At 42.3% G+C, this 14,406-nt stretch overlaps 1 protein-coding gene across 2 annotated transcripts in view; it reads right to left on the bottom strand.

Annotated features, from left to right (window-relative positions):
- Positions 1 to 14,406, bottom strand: part of LOC124774989 (neuromodulin) — a 732,616-nt gene that overhangs the window by 536,167 nt on the left and 182,043 nt on the right. Inside the window, exon 1 of one of the 2 annotated variants that reach the window (XM_047249736.1) lies at positions 7,661 to 7,727. The exons of the other annotated variant lie outside the window; for it this stretch is intronic. The gene's annotated coding sequence lies outside the window, so the exon portion shown is untranslated. Of the gene's footprint in view, positions 1 to 7,660; positions 7,728 to 14,406 lie in introns of those variants that run through there. 2 annotated transcript variants of the gene reach the window in all.

Genomic DNA, 14,406 nt, shown 5'->3' with positions numbered 1-14,406 from the left:
AAATAAAGAAATTCAGGTTCCTTTGAGCTGATCTATTCATTGAGCCAGTTTTCGAGATCGTTAAGAGATATGAAGAGTTGTTCAGAAAGACCATGCGGTACCTACCGAAACAAATGGTAATCGGAAGGAGCACTGCCTTGTGAATACGGCGGATGGGGCCCTTCTAGGTTTCCCGAACTCGATTTTCAAGATGTGGTTTTGCATTGATATTTAGCAGTTTAGCGTTGTCATGTTTCTAAGCATATTGCGGACGTTTATCTTTACGAGAGAGATTCATATTCGGTGAATGTGCTTCCTGTCGTTCAGAATTCACCATCTGAGACGCAGCGGCTCTTGGTACACCACACCGACCAGAACGCATTTTGTCACTCACCTCCAAACCGTTGTCCTTACGTCATCGAAAGTAACGTTTGCAAGTTGTTTCCGACAGAGCACGTTTTTATACGCTTCCACTAACAAGTGAGTGCTTTCCTCGGCAGATCTCTTGAGATTAAAGCAGAAGAGTAACACTTCTCGCAAGTGATGTTTTATAGGTATAAAACCCATGGTCAAGGCACTCATCACGTACGTTCTTTACAGTCCACTCGAAAGTCACGCGCAGGCCTGAAAGCCTATGTTTCCTCTGTTAAAAAGGTTTCGTGTCACTGTGGTGCAAAAGTACAACTACTGTACCACTTCAACAGTGAGAGTTAATTCAAGCTTCCGGTACTAAGATGGAAATATTGTTTCGTCGCCAATACTTCTAGCTGGTCTTATTTCATGCAGCTGTATTCTAAATTGACGAATTGAGTATTTGCTTCTGCACATGTCAAATTCTTAGTACACTATGTAATCAAAAGTATCCGGACACCCCCAATACGTTTTTCATATTAAGTGCATTGTGCTGCCTCCTGCTGCCAGAGCATTTCATGGTCGAGCGATTGCTTATAAGCCACACATCACGCCGGTAAATGCCAAACGACGCCTCTCTTGGTGTATGGAGCGTAAACATTGGACGATTGAACAGTGGAGAAACGTTGTGTGGAGTGACGAATCACGGTACATAATGTGGCGATCCGACGGCAGGGTGTGGGTATGGCGAATGCCCGGTGAACGTCATCTGCCAGCGTGTGTAGTACCAACAGTAAAGCCGGCCGGTGTGGCCGAGCGGTTCTAGGCTCTTGAGTCTGGAACCGCGCGACGGCCACGGTCGCAGGTTCGAATCCTGCCTCGGGCATGGATGTGGGTGATTTCCTTAGGTTAGTTATGTTTAAGTAGTTCTAAGTTCTAGGGGACTGATGACCTCAGATGTTAAGTCCCATAGTGCTCAGAGCCATTTGAACCATTTGAACCAACAGTAAATTTCAGAGGCGGTGGTGTTATGGTGTGGTCGTGTTCTTCATCGACGAGGCTTGCACCCCTTGTTATTTTGCGTGGCACTATCACAGCACAGGCAAACACTGATGTTTTAAGCACCTTCTTGCTTCCCACCGAGCAATTCGGGGATGGCGACTGCATCTTTCAACACGATCGAGCGCCTGTTCATAATGCACGGCCTGTAGCGGAGTGGTTACACAGAGTTCTGACGCGAATCCTATAGAACACCTTTGGGATGTTTAGGGACGCCGACTTCTTGCCAGGCCTCACCAAGCGACATCGATACCTCTCCTCAGTGCAGCACTGAGTGAAGAATGGGCTGCTATTCCCCAAGAAATCTTCCAGCACCTGACTGAACGTATGCCTGCGAGAGTGGAAGCTGTCATCAAGGCTAATGGTGGGTCAACAGCATACTGAATTCCAGCATTACTTGTAAGACATTTTTAACCAGGTGTCCGGATACTTTTGATCACATATTGCACACACATCAAAAAAAGTTTTGCTTCACAACGGTAGACCTTGACTGTGGATATTGTATCACAGTCACAGTCCCTTTGAATGTTCAGAGATGTTACTAAACCCGCCCAAAGATGTAAACAACCATGCATGAGTAGCGCCTATTAGACGGAAGGGGTCCGACAGCCGATCAGATCCAGTCATTCTAGCAGGAAATCATCGCAGCTTCGGTTGTGCCGCCATTTTCTACACACATCAAAAAACGTTTTGCATCACCTTGGTGTCCAGAATTCCTGAAGATTGACGTTGACTGTGGATATTGTATAACGGGCACAGTCCTTTTGACTGTTTAGAGATGTCACAAAATCCACCCGAAGATGTAAACAACCATGCATGAGCAGTGCCTATTAGACGGAGGGGGTCCGACAGACGATCAGATCCAGTCATTCCAACAGGAAGGAGGTACAAGGCTCGTGTTGTCCGTATTTCAACCATGCCTAGACGGTCAATACCGCGGTTTGATCGCGTCTGCGTTATTACTTTGTGCTAGGAAGGGTTCTCAACAAGCGAAGTGTCCAGGCGTCTCGGAATGAACCAAAGCGATGTTGTTCGGACATGGAAGAGATACAGAGAGACAGGAACTGTCGATGACATTCATTTCTCAGGCCGCCTAAGGGCTACTACTGCAGTGGATGACCGCTACCTATGTATTATGGCTCGGAGGAACCCTGACACAAATGCCACCATGTTGAATAATACTTCTCGTGCAGTCACAGAACGTCGAGTTACTACTCAAACTGTGCATGGTGCTCAACTTCACTCCCAACGTCCCTGGCGAGGTCCATCTTTGCAACCACGACACCATGCAGCGCTGTGCAGATGGTACCGACAACATGACGAATGAACCGCTCAAGATTGGCATCACGTTCTCTTCACTGATAAATGTCGCATATGCCTTCAGCCAGACAATCGCCGGAGACGTGTTTGGCGGCAACCTGATCAGGCTGAACCCGTTAGACACACTGCCCAGCGAGTGCAGCAAGGTGAAGGTTCCCTGCTGTTTTGGGGTGACATTATGTGGGGCTGACGTACGCTGCTGGTGGTCATGGAAGGCGCCATAATGAGTGTGCGATGCTTGAATGCCATCCTGCGACCGACAATGCAACTATATCGGCAGCATATTGGCGAGGCATTCGTCTTCATGGACGACAATTCGCGCCGCCATCGTGCACATCTTGTGAATGACTTCCTTCAGCATAATGACGTCGCTCGACTAGAGTGGCCAGAAAGTTCTCCAGACATGAACCCTATCGGACATGCCTGGGATAGATTGAAAAGGGCTGTTTATGGACGATGTCACTCACCAACCACTCTGAGGGATCTACGTCGAATCGCCGTTGAGGAGTGGGACAATCTGGTTCAACAGTGCCTTGACGAACTTATGGATGGTATGCCACGACGAATACAGGCATGCATCAATGCAAGAGGGCATGCTACTGGGTATTAGAGGTGCCAGTGTGCACAGCAATGTGGATCACCGTCTCTGAAGATCTCGCTGTATGGTGGTACGACGTGCAATGTGTGATTTTCATGAGCAATAAAAAGGGCGGAAATTATGTTGATCTATATTCCAATATTCTGTATACGTTCTGGAACCGAGCTGATGCAAAACTTTTTTGATGCGTGTATTTTTTCAGTACTTGTACTTACTAGATAAAGACAGTATAAAAACTTCCAGATTTTTCGAAGACAAGTACTCTCGCAGTAGTACTATTTCGTTTTCATATAGTTTTTCGCAGTTTCCCGGAAAGCATCTCGAACGTATGCCACAACAGCTCCCTTGAAAATATATTAAATCGAACTTAGTCTCCAATTAGACTAAAGTCCACTAAACATTAAATGCTGAACTTTATCGTTGAGCAGCATCGTAACTAACCATCACAATGCATTGAGTTATTAATTATAGTTTCTAAATCTTATGTCCAAAGAATGAAACGAGATGTCTCGTAAATTATTTATTGGTTTGCGACAAATTGTAGTGTTCTGCTATCTACCTACATACAACATCATGGCATCTATGGGGCTCTAAATCCCCGCGTTGAACTCACATGTAGCCTTCAAATACTTCTATCTTGTGCTACTTCCTGCCAATTATTTACACTGATCCTGTTTTATAATGTTTCAATTCCATTTATCTGTGTACTCTCTTGTCTCCCGCTTGGTCTCTTACCAAATAACTTCTCCACGACTATTCTGGAAACCACTTGATGCTGCTCATTCTTATCTGATGACCTGCCCTTTGAAGTCTGCTGAAATTCATTACGCTCATTATTGTGGCTTGTTGTGACAGAATGTGAAGTCTGTGCTGTGTCTTGTCACCAAGCTTTGTGATTCATTACTATAGTTTAGAATTAAGATTTTTTATAACATTTGTTCTCAAATACTTGTAACTGATGTTTTTCCATTTGAGTTAAACACCAAGATTCTGATCCATAGGTTAGGACTGGTCAGAGAATTGTGTTTTATAACTTCATTTCAGTCTTCTCAGTAGTTTAGACTCTAAAAGTTTTTTTTACAGAGTAGTAGGCTTTATTAGCATTTTCCCGTATCTTATACTTTTGTATGATATTGTTCATCTACTTTTAGCCTAGAAATTTGGACTGTTCCACGCCTTCAAATTTATAGTTGCCGAATATTAGATATGACTGGTTGTCTTTTTCATCTCTATATCTTTGAACTTTTATCTGTTTTGTTTTCTGGTCATTTACTTTTAGGCCAAGTTTGGATGCTTCTTCTACGAGCTCCACAAATAACTACTAACATCTACTTCACTTTATCCAGTGGTCACTATATCATGTGCATATGTTAAAAGCTTAACTTCAATTTTTTCGAGGATCCTAGTAGGTATTAGTCTGAGATTCCTCATAACTCTCTCCAAGGCTGCATAAAAGAGAAGAGGGGACAGGGCATTTCCCTATCTTAGTCCATTTTTTAAATTGTCAGATTTTATTCCATTTATCAAAAACATGTTTATGTTATCAACAAAAAATATCTATAAATTTAATTGGAAATTCCAAATCTGTCATTACATTCCACAGGCTTTGTATGTCAACGGAGTCATGGGTTTTGATAAAATCGATGAACAAGTAATGAATTTTTTGTTAGTATTCCCATGATTTTTCGTTTCTTACTCTGATTACAAATATGTTGTCAGCAGTGCATCCTTTTCTGCGAAAGCCATTTTGGTAATCGCCGAACTCAGAACTACTTAAACCTAACTAACCTAAGGACATCACACACATCCATGCCCGAGGCAGGATTCGAACCTGCGACCGTAGTGGTCGCGCGCTTTTAGACTGTAGCGCCTAGAACCGCTCGGCCACACCGGCCGGCTCGCCGATTACATTTTCTGTGTATGGTTTCAAGCGGTTTAGCACCAAACAAGAAAAAAATCTTTAGTCTGTGTTTGTTAGTATATCTCCGTAGAGTTTCTGATGTCTTCCCTGTCTCCTTTTTTAAGCATTAGGAGTGTTAATGATTCCATTCTATTGGTACCTTCTCATTTCTGAGATTACCTTTATCACATGAAACAAACATTTATGCAGTGCTTCAACTTCATATTTTAGTATCTCATCAGTCGGAATTCCGTCACTCCCAGCTGTCTTGCTTTTCTTTTCTTTTTAGATGCCTGATACTTCCCAACACCTCTTAAAATATCATTTCTGGAATTTGATCGTTATTAATGCTCCTGCTGGGATTTTTCATTGGCTATTCCAGATTAGAAGCATTCAATAGACTGTCAAAATATTTCTTGATTGATGATAAAATTTTGCTTAGTTCAGTAATCATACTGCCCTACTTACCTCTTCTCACCTTAGGTTTTTAATTAAACCCTCTTTTAATTTTGTTGACTGTGCCATACATTTTCGGAATGTTATTAATTTGATGATATTCGTCAATAGGTTCGATTTGCTGTGTTAGGTATAATGTAGATGATTTTTTAAAAGTAAACTACCATGCTATTTTTGCGCTTAAATTTGGAATCCATTCAAATTGCTCTATATTGTTTTGATGTAGCTGGATATTTCCAAAACGGCATTGATATTATTTACTTGTGGTTAAATCTATTCGTTTTATTTGAAAGATATTGTCTGCATTCGATATGGACGCCTCCAGAAAACGCTAGCAATCCTTAGTCTAATGACCAGATGAGTATTAAACCAAATGTAAAAGAGCACACTGTGGTGACTGTTAGGGGTGTGGTGCCTTTTGCAGACAATTTTGGCCTGCACATGGACAGAAGCATGACACGGGCCGTGTTCATGTCAGAGGGAACGTCCGGGGGGATGAAGGGGTGAGGGCTGGCCAGAGGGGCAGGAGTTGTGGCGACGTGACAGGGCATCGATGATTATAAAACCGCTGCTGTGTTCCGCTCTTGCGACCCGCTTAAAGCGAAGGGTTCAATATACCCAGCATTTGCAATGACTAAAAAAGTCACTCTCCAGACTGTTTTGATGGTGTCCAGCCTTTCCTGTGTCAGTCTCTAGATCTGAGCATAACGCTTTCAGTAATAGTATGCTATATTTATTGACTTCTTCCTCATACCGAGCAGTGTGCCTCAGGAGACGGTTTGCGAAACACTGAATCTGTGAGCCAGCTACAGTACCGGGATGACCATCTGCTAGATGTGTGATCTACAGCAACTCGTGAGGTATGGATTTTAATGTAGCTACAGGGGCACCCGGACGTGTCAACGTGCCAGAGTAACAGCTTGTTTAAAATCCCTGACGATAAATTTGTTACATATGTATCAATCTAACACCTGTACAGTGCTTGAAACACGATACCTCGCATAATTATTACGCGGTCCTATTTTCATTCGCGTATAGTGGGTGTGTATAATGACCATATGTCTTTACATCCGACCAAACTTTCCTTACACAGTACACCAAGAAGGCTGGTCCTCTAAATTTATGCTTCAGGATGTCACGAGAATAACCTTGCTTTCAACGATTCTCTTTACGTTACTTGAACAAAACCTGTTGCACTTTTGTATAGGCTACATCGACTTGTTACGGACAGTGAGTTTTTGGATTCTGTACCGTCTTTAATCAACACACGATCAGTGTCAGGAATACTAGAAACGCACTCTAGAAAATACAGCACTGAAGGCTCTTATGTGGTGTCCTTAACAGAGGCACACTACTTTCCCGCAATGTCCCCAAGAAATCTGCGTACCGTTTGCTAACAACACTACTGCAGTAGTATCTTCGGTCCATTTCACATAACTTCGTAGAGTTCCCGCAACGAAGACATGAAATTAACGATAAATGCGCATTTTTACCCCCTTAGTGCTGAGGTAGGTGTGGATGTCAATTGTTAAATATCTTATTCCAGAGATTAAATCTCCAACTAGTTATATTTATAGCGTTTGACTGTTTGTGGTCGACTTCTAAGCACAAAAGGCTTCATTCTAAAACAAACAGCGTAGTAATTGATGTATTATAAATTCGCAAATGTATCAGGTCATCATGAGGCATCATCATCTTGTATGGTAGCGTTTCCATACTGTAACTGTAGCTAACATAAGCAGATGGATGACAATTTGTCCTTCATCCCATTTTGAATCCATGTAAAAGAATAAAGACAGATAATCTACAGTAGAAAATATCATTTCGTTCAGATACAACAGCTACTGCCTCGAACAAATGCTGGTGCACAGTTTGTGTTTTTTATAAACAGCTGCGCCGTGGAATAAAATTGAAGCAATGTGCAGAATGCTTGTGCAAGAGCACGGAAAGCCATATGCTGATGTGAAATACATAGACGCTAATAGAAAATGTCTTACGGGTTTCAAGGACGAGACTTCTTCGAATCAGCTGCAACCGGGCGACCTCTCTTCCTCAGTAACTCACCTGAAAACAAAGATGGGATACTAGTTAAACTTCAGTAAACGTAAAACCTACGTACTTAGATGCATATTGCAGCACTTACGCTGCAAAGGGCATTTAAACAAATACAGAAACTTAAAACATAACAGAAAGTAGTGCTACTCTTATAATACTCCCTATACATTACGTTAATAAATTATCTAATTTTGTAACATCTTCTGAAAGCTTGATTTAGAACAATACCGCAATAAGAGTCACAAATATGTAGGTGGCAGCAACCGCATCGTATCAGCAGATGTTTCGAATGCTTTTGTGATACGTATCACACGACGCATTGACGAAATGAAATGCAGGAAGAGACTGCCTAAAGGACAGTATAAAACGTTATGCATTACAATTATCTCTTTCTCGAAAACTAAAGCCTAGTGACCAGAACACTTTTACACAGAGTTACTCTTGAGCGATCAACAATCAGTGTGTTCACACGTGCCAAAATAGGTTGGCCATCGGGTGTAACACCACCCTTTCCAGAAGTCAGTAGTGTAATCGTAAGAGAACCTCAAATTTCTTGTTGCTGCTGTTGTGTAGAATCAATAATCAGCATTTGATCATCTTCGCCCTTTTGCAGGACTGTAATTTTTTAGTATCACATTCATCATCATCATCATCATCATCATCATGGTTCAAATGGCTCTGAGCACTATGGGACTTAACTTCTCAGGTCATTAGTCCCCTAGAACTTAGAACTAATTAAACCTAACTAACCTAAGGACATCACACACATCCATGCCCGAGGCAGGATTCGAACCTGCGACCGTAACGGTCGCGCGGTTCCAGACTATAGCGCCTAGAACCGCTCGGCCACATCATCATCATCATTGTCCTTATCATCGCCATTATTATTATTAGTATTATTACACATTTTTGCCCTTAAGACAGTGTTTAACTCGAATGTTATATGATTATTCAATTTGCTCTTGTTTCCTTCCTCTTTTCCTCTACCCAAAAGCTCATCATTCTTCGATTTTGTTCCTGTTTACTTTGCTCTGCCAATCTTTTCCCTGGTTGCTTCATTTTTTTACTTCAAATTATGTGTGCAAACCTATGTTTCTGAATTTCTCTTTTGCATTTATCGATTCCGTTCTGATTCCTGCTCCTTTTAGGTCTTCTTCTATTTCTTGAAACCAACCGGCTTTGCTGATTGAGCTGCTTGCTGCATTAAAAATCCTCTTTGTGAGTCTGTTGCTGTTCATTCTATATGTGTGTCCACAGAATATTAGTCGGCGTTTTCTGACCATGTCTGTAAGCCTGTGTGTGCGTTCGTATAAACCTTTGGTTAGTTCAAAAAATGGTTCAAATGGCTCTGAGCACTATGGGACTCAACTGCTGTGGTCATAAGTCCCCTAGAACTTAGAACTACTTAAACCTAACTAACCTAAGGACATCACACACATCCATGCCCGAGGCAGGATTCGAACCTGCGACCGTAGCGGTCGTGCGGTTCCAGACTGAAGCGCCTTTAACCGCGCTTTGGTTAGTCTCTTCATCCATATACCATCCCTGTGTACTGCTCCAAAAAATTTTTTGAGGATTTTACGTTCAATGTTTCCTGTTTCTGTGATGCCTGATGCTCCGCCTTAGTCGTTTCTGATAAGCAGAGTGCTACTGGTAGTAGGCTGTCTTGACACGTTTCTTTTACTGTAGTGTGTCCATGTCAGGTTGTAGGCTTTGTGAAGTTTTTGTGTTCGTTCTACGTTGGCTGCCTTTTACGTATATGCCAAGATACTTGAATTTTATCCACTCTCTTACCCTCTCCGTGTTTTGTGTGGATGACTTGTGTGTTGTTGATCTTTCTTTCAGTGTATTGATTTTTCTGTGATATCACTAAATCTGTATTGGCAGAGATTTTATGTAAGTATTTCTGTGCTTCACGTCTATTGTCGCTGAGTATTTCCAGGTCATCTGCAAATGCCAAGCATTTTATGATTGTCTTGTTTGTGAACATATTTTTCCGAGCTGCCTTTTAGTTTTTCTTCCCACTGTCCGATAATTTTGTCCGAGATCATTTAGAATTGAAGCGGTGAGAGACCATCAATTATCTGATCCCTGAATGTATTTCGAATGGTTCTGAGACTTCTCCCATAAATTTTATTTTGGATGTGGTGTCTGTGAGTGTCCGTTGCAGGAGTGACATAGTTTTTCTGTCTATTGCATATTCGTCTAGTGTGACAAAGAGAGTCTGCCAGCCTTTGAGTCGCAGAACTTTTTAAAACTGTTACTGTAATTACCTGTAGGAGTCAGAGCCAACCCACACGAATGAGCTCACAGCAAACATTGACGCCAGTTTCATCACACATACCACCACAAGTAATCCTCGTTAACCTAAAAACTGTCGCACCTACTGTGGAAAATTAACTGCACAAAATCGGAATAGAGGAAAATTTCCATATATTACATATACTTTACGGGAAGCAAGTAAAATAAAACAAAATGTAGCAAATTAACATGGAATTGAACTTCTGCCCATTGATGTAGTAAGTCATCATGTTCGCAATTCAGCTACAGTAATGACCGACAAACATTTCCCTGTTAAGGATCTACATTCTTTTTTTTTGGTCATCAGTCTACTGACTGGTTTGATGCGGCCCGCCACGAATTCCTTTCCTGTGCTAACCTCTTCATCTCAGAGTATCACTTGCAACCTACGTCCTCAATTATTTGCTTGACGTATTCCACTCTCTGTCTTCCTCTACAGTTTTTGCCCTCTACAGCTCCCTCTAGTACCATGGAAGTCATTCCCTCATGTCTTAGCAGATGTCCTATCATCCTGTCCCTTCTCCTTATCAGTGTTTTCCACATATTCCTTTCCTCTCCGATTCTGCGTAGAACCTCCTCATTCCTTACCTTATCAGTCCACCTAATTTTCAACATTCGTCTATAGCACCACATCTCAAATGCTTCGATTCTCTTCTGTTCCGGTTTTTCCACGGTCCATGTTTCACTACCATACAATGCTGTACTTCAGACGTACATCCTCAAAAATTTCTTCCTCAAATTAAGGCCGGTATTTGATATTAGTAGACTTCTCTTGGCCAGAAATGCCTTTTTTGCCATAGCGAGTCTGCTTTTGATGTCCTCATTGCTCCGTCTGTCACTGGTTATTTTACTGCCTAGGTAGCAGAATTCCTTAACTTCATTGACAAGGTCTACATAGTGTGGCTCAAATGGTTCAAATGGCTCTGGGCACTATGGGACAACATCTGAGGTCATCAGTCCCCTAGAACTTAGAACTACTTAAACCTAACTAACCTAAGGACATCACACACATCCATACCCAAGGCAGGATTCGAACCTGCGAACGTAGCGGTCACGCGGTTCCAGACTGAAGCGCCTAGAACCGCTCGGCCACCAGCGGCCGGCTACATAGTGTGTTTATAGCTAATAAGAGAGTATTTTATTTGCAGAAAAACTTTTGTATGTTGGTGGAGTAAGTTTAGGATAGAGAGAGGACCCTTTTGAGTAATATTTTGGTAATAATTCCTCTTCCGTAGCCGACCGGAGTGGCCGAGCGGTTCTAGGCGCTACAGTCTGGAACCGCGCGACCGCTACGGTCGCAGGTTCGAATCCTGCCTCGAGTATTGATGTGTGTGATGTCCTAAGGTTAGTTAGGTTTAAGTAGTTCTAAGTATAGGGGACTAATGACCTCAGAAGTTAAGTCCCATACTGCTCAGAGCCATTTGAACCATTTTGAACCTCTTCCGTAACTCTCAACATAATCAGGAAAAATGGTATGTAGCATTTCATTCACTTCAGTGTTGTACCAAAGTTTCGATATTTAATCAATAATGACAAAAGGTTTTATTCAAGTAACAAACGGTATACGAGGAAACTTTAATTTTTTGTAATTTCTGTATGACGATCCCGGTATAAGGAAGGTAGTTAGTTCAGAATTTAAATATTTGTTCGAAGTTATCATCATTAGAGAATCTGCACTTGTTCAACTGGAGGAGGGTTGAGAAAGTTGGGTCATCTAGCAAAACTGTGAAAACATAAATCTGGATGTTCTAACGAGATTCCCCGCATTCAAAAACGCCCTTAAACGCTAAGCGAGCATTAGGTTTTATAACCATGTTACTTCGCAGAAACTTCATGCTAGAAGCAATGGTGTATTACAATATTCAGTACACACTTGGGTAGAGTATATGTAGACTGTGGAAGTTCCGGAGGCAGCCGAAGTCCAGTGTTGCTGTATTACGAGGCCAGCGAGAATGGACGAATTTATCGCACAGTGAATTGCCGCGCTGCTGCAGAATGCATGTGAGGGCCGGCGCCTCCTTAGTACTGTGGCGGCCCTGGGCGCCTGCCAGCCAGGGGCCATTAGGCGCACGGTTTACTGTCGCGACCGCCGCCATGTGCGCTGTGCGCTACTGTGCGGTAGCGTCCACCCGTAAGTTGTCGCTCGCCAAGCGGCACGGCTGCGCTGGCAAATGGGTTCCCCAGCGCTCGCGAGACCGTTAGCCCCACAGCCGAGACGAGCACGTCGTTACACACGTCAGGACTTGTTCGAGAAAGGGGAGATTTATGGTACCTTTGATATGCCAAATTTAAGTGCAAAGGACAGAGACAGCAAAGGACTTGGAAGAGCAGTTGAACGGAATGGACAGTGTCTTGAAAGGAGGATATAAGATGAACATCAACAAAAGCATAACGAGGATAATAGAATGTAGTCGAATTAATTCGGGTGATGCTGAGGGAATTAGATTAGGAAGTGAGACACTTAAAGTAGTAAAGGAGTTTTGCTATTTGGGGAGCAAAATCACTGATGATGGTCGAAGTAGAGAGGATATAAAATGTAGACTGGTAATGGCAAGGAAAGCGTTTCTGAAGAAGAGAAATTTGTTACCATCGAGTGTAGATTTAAGTGTCAGGAAGTCGTTTCTGAAAGTATTTGTATGGAAGTGAAACGTGGACGATAAATGGTTTGGAGAAGAAGAGAATAGAAGCTTTCGAAATGTGGTGCTGCACAAGAATTCTGAAGATTAGGTGGGCAGATCACATAACTAATGAGGAGATACTGAATGAAATTGGGGGGAAGAGGAGTTTGTGGCACAACTTGACAAGAAGAAGGGACCGGTCGGTTGGTAGGACATGTTCTGAGGCATCAAGGGATCATCAATTTTGTATTGGAGGGCAGCGCGGAGGGTAAAAATCGTAGAGGGAGACCAAGAGATGAATACACTAAAGAGATTCAGAAGGATGTAGGTTGCAGTAGGTACTGGGAGATGAAGAAGCTTGCACAGGATAGAGTAGCATGGAGAGCTGCATCAAACCAGTCTCAGGACTGAAGACCACAACAACAACAAGCGAAAACAATGTCGCCTTCGCTCCAGTCACACTCATTTGAGTTTCGTAATACTTGCGTGTTGTTCAAACCTACCGGTAACAAATCTAGCAGCCTATCTCTGAACTGAATTTTAATTCTGTATTTTCATCATTTCTCGGCCCTGTCAGCATCTGCATAAATATTAATTTTAAATTAACGACAGCCTCAGTTGCAACGTTTACCTAGATTTATCTAGGTTTCAGTTGGGATAACCCAACCTTCTTCAGAATAAAAGGAATTACGATTTGTCCATAATGGACAACGTCAAAGACTAAAAACTATAATATAGTAATACATCGTCATATTGCAATAATTTATCTGGGAAATAGCCTCGGTCCCACTTCGCGACCTCAGCACGGAAGCAACGGATGTTGTACTGGAACTGGCTATAGCCTCGAGAGCGCATGCACGATAGTGTGTCATGCGTACTTGTTCCTTTTATTCTGACGAAGGTTGGTTTATCCCATCTGAAACCTAGGTAAATCTAGGTAAACATTGCAACTGAGGCTGTTGTTAATTTAAAATTAACATCTCTGAACTGCTTTGACGTCTTACTTAAATCCGACATGGTGTGGATCCCGAACAGTCGAACAGTACTCAACAAGATGTCTTTGCTGAACACTCAGTGTCGGGCCCCTCAGACATCTGGCAAACTATTCTGTATACTTGTACCTTCGTTAACAGTCGGCAGTGTCGCATCGTGTGAAAAACTTCACTGAAATCTAGAAATATGGAATTCGCTTGTAACCCTACATCGATAGTTCGTGGGATATCGTATGAGAAAAGTGCAAGCTGAGTTTCACACGAACAATGTTCTCTAAATCCGTCTGATATGTGAAGAACAAGTTTTCCGTCTCAAGGAAATTTATTATATTCGAATTGAGAATATGTTCAAGCATTCTGCAGTAAACCGATGTTAAGGATATTGGCCTGTAATTTTGCGGGTCCGTTCTTTTACCCTTCTTATGTATTTTCCAGTCACTTGGGACTTTGTGCTCGGCGAGAAAGTTGCGATAAATACAAGCTAAATAAAGGGCCAATGCTGTACAGTAGGGTTTGTAAAACTTAATTGGGATTCCCTTAGGTCCTGGCGATATATTAGCTTTCAACTCTTTCAGCTTTCTCTACGCCAGGGATGCTTATTACAATGTTGTCCACACGAAACTGTGTGCGATGGTCAGATGACGGTATGTTCGTATGATTCTGCTGCATGAACGATGGAGCAGGAAAGGGAATGAATAGTAGTGGTTCAGGGTAGCCACCACCAAGCACCATACCATGGATTGCGGAGTATGCATCTAGAGGTAGATGAAAGATTCA

The sequence above is a fragment of the Schistocerca piceifrons genome, chromosome 2 (genome assembly GCF_021461385.2).
Source record: "Schistocerca piceifrons isolate TAMUIC-IGC-003096 chromosome 2, iqSchPice1.1, whole genome shotgun sequence".
NCBI classification, from domain to species: domain Eukaryota; kingdom Metazoa; phylum Arthropoda; class Insecta; order Orthoptera; family Acrididae; genus Schistocerca; species Schistocerca piceifrons.
This window is presented reverse-complemented; position numbering and strand designations above follow the sequence as displayed.